A 3237-nucleotide genomic window follows, 5' to 3' on the forward strand; every position below is an offset into this window, starting at 1 on the left:
TTCCTGGAATAAATCCTACTTGGTCATGGTGTATGATCTTTGTCATGTTCTTCTGGAGTCAATTTGCTAGAATTTTGTTGAGGATTTTGGCTTCTATGTTCATGAGGGATATTGGCCTGTAATTCTCTTTCATTGAGTTGTCTTTATCAGGTTTTGGTATTAGGGTGATGCTGGCTTCATAGAAGGAGTTTGAAAGTGTTCCTTCCTCTTGGATTTTTTGGAATAGTCTGAGGAGGATAGTTTTTAGTTCTTCCTTGAATGTTTGGTAAAACTCTCCTGTGAAGCCATCTGGCGCTGGGCTTTTGTTTGCTGGAAGATTTTTGATGACTGTTTCAATTTCTTCCCCAGTCACAGGTCTATTGAGATTTTTAGATTCTTCCTGATTGAGTTTTGGAAGTTTGTATTTTTCTAGGAATATGTCCATTTCCTCCAGGTTGTTCAGTTTGTTGGAATAGAGTTGTTCGTAGTATTTTGTAACAATCCGTTGTATTTTGGCGGGGTCTGTTATTCACCTCTTTCATTTCTGATTTTGTTTATTTGTGTCCTCTCTCTTTGTTTCTTGGTTAGCCTGGCTAGAGGTTCATCAATCTTGTTTATCCTTTCAAAGAACCAGCTGTTGGTTTTGTTGATCTTATGTATTTTTTCTTTGGTTTCTATATCATTTCAGACGCTGCTATTATCTGTTGTGGGACCAGGGTCAGAACAAGTCTGTCTGTTCAGTCGCCATCTTGTCTCTCCTCCCAATAAAATATATATTTTAAAACAAACAAACAAACTAAAAAACAAAAACAAAAATCTCAGGTCTTCCTTTAAGTCAGTAATTAAAAAACAAACTCAGGTCTTGGCTGTTTGTCCTCCTTTCCTGCGACCTCGCTCACCTGTGTTCCGCGAAGATGCAGCTCAAACCCATGGAGATCAACCCTGAGGTGCTAGCCCGGCTGGGGGTGGCTGGCCAGTGGCGCTTTGTGGATGTGCTGGGGCTGGAGGAGGACGTGCTGTGCTCAGTGCTCGCTCCCGCCTGCACGCTGCTGGTGCTCTTTCTGCTCACCAACCAGCATGAAAAATTCAGGAAAAAATCAGATGGAAGAACTAAAAGGAAAAGATGTCAGCCCTAAGGTGTACTTTATGAGGCAGACCATTGGGAACTCCTGTGGCACCATTGGACTTATATATGCCTTGGCCAACAATCAAGACCAACGGTAATTTGAGGATGGGTTTCTTTCTGAAAAAGTTTCTTTCTGAAACGGAGAAGTTGTCCCCCGAAGACAGAGCAAAATGCTTTGAAAAGAATGAGGCCATTCAGACAGCCCATGACGCTGTGGCCCAGGAAGGCCAGTGTCGGGTAGATGACAAAGTGAACTTTCACTTTATTCTGTTCAACAACATGGATGGCCACCTCTATGAACTTGTTGGACGCATGCCTTTCCCACTGAACCACGGCACCAGCGCAGAGGACTCACTGCTGCAGGATGCTGCCAAGGTCTCCAGAGAATTCACTGAGCGTGAGCAGGGGGAAGTCCACTTCTCTGCTGTGGCCCTCTGCAAGGCAGCCTGATGTCCTGTGGGAAGGAATGAGCTCTTCTCCCCTCTGCCCTTCACTACCGAAACACACCCCTACCAATGTAGTCTGAAAATGCTTGTGTTGTAGACAACAACTGTTCTCTTTTGGTTCTGTAGCTGTATTCCCTCTTGATCACACCCAAGCGCTAGCTGAGTTCAGCTGTCGATTGAGGAGTTTGATGTAAACTTCAGATGGTGAAGCATTTCACCATTATATGTCTTGTCCTTCAATATATAATGCTTTAAATGGCTGCTTTGTTTTGAGTCTGTAAAGGCCATGGGTGTGGTTTCAGTTGTTTGTCCTTATAAGGAATAAAACTTCTCTGCTGAAAAGAGAAGAAAAAAAAATCTCAGGCCTTCTTTTAAGGCAGTGATTTAAAAAACAAAAACAAAAACAAAACAAAAACAAAAACAAAAATCTCAGGTCATCCTTTAAGGCAGTGGATGGAATTGGAGAACATCATGCTGAGTGAAATAAGCCAGTCAATGAAAGAGAAACACCACATGACCTCACTTATTTATGGATAATTAAGAATATTATAAACTGATGAACCAAAAGATAGATAAAGCGACATTAAAGCAACAAGCAGACTGTCTAATTACAGCGGGGAGGTTAGGGAGATCTGGGGGAGATAAGAGATCAACCGAAGAACTTGTATACATGCATATAAGTACAACCAATGGACAAAAAACTCTGGGGAGGAAGAGGATGTATGGGAGTGGGGGGTAATGTTATATGTACAAAGATAATTTAAAAAAAATTAAAAAATATGGTTTTATTCATTTTTAGGGAAAGAGAAACATCAATGAGAGAGAAACATCATTGATCAGCTGCTTTCTGCACACTCCTCCTGGGGATCAAGCACACAACAGGGCATGTGCCCTGACAGAGAATCGAACCATTGACCTTTTGGTTCCTGGGTCAACACTCAATATCTGAGCCACACCAGCTGGGCAAGAACAGAACTCTTATTTTTTTAAGAAAATATATATATATATATATTTTTTTCTCAGTAGAATATATTTTTTTTTAATTAATTAATTTATTAATTTTACATATTTTAATGATTTTTTTTTGCCCCCCTCCCTCCCTCCCCCATATCCCCTCCCTCCCCATAGTTTTATGTCCATTGGTTGTACTTATATGCATGTATACAAGTCCTTCGGTTGATCTATTATCTCCCCCAGATCCTCCTCCCCTCCCCGCTGTAATTTGACAATCTGCTTGTTGCTTTACTGTCTCTATATCTATCTTTTGGTTCATCAGTTTATAATGCTCTTTATTATCCACAAATGAGTGAGGTCATGTGGTGTTTCTCTTTCATTGATTGGCTTATTTCACTCAGCATGATGTTCTCCAATTCCATCCAGGTTGCTGCAAATGATGAGAATTCCTTCTTCTTTATGGCAGCATAGTATTCCATTGTGTAGATGTACCATAGTTTTTGGATCCAATCATCTGCTGACGGGCACCTAGGCTGTTTCCAAATTCTGGCTATTGTAGATTGTGCTGCTATGAACATAGGGGTGCATATATCCTTTCTGATTGGTGTTTCTAGTTTCTTGGGATATATTCCTAGGAGTGGGATTACTGGGTCAAATGGGAGTTCCATTTTCAGTTTTTTGAGGAAACTCCACACTGTTCTCCACAGTGGTTGCACCAGTCTGCATTCCCAC

At 41.1% G+C, this 3237-nt stretch overlaps 1 pseudogene; it reads left to right on the top strand.

Annotated features, from left to right (window-relative positions):
* Positions 1–878: 878 nt before the first annotated feature.
* Positions 879–1893, top strand: LOC118716066 (annotated as a pseudogene).
* The last annotated feature ends 1344 nt before the right edge of the window (positions 1894–3237 follow it).

Source organism: Pipistrellus kuhlii, unplaced genomic scaffold (assembly GCF_014108245.1).
Source record: "Pipistrellus kuhlii isolate mPipKuh1 unplaced genomic scaffold, mPipKuh1.p scaffold_m20_p_119, whole genome shotgun sequence".
NCBI lineage: Eukaryota > Metazoa > Chordata > Mammalia > Chiroptera > Vespertilionidae > Pipistrellus > Pipistrellus kuhlii.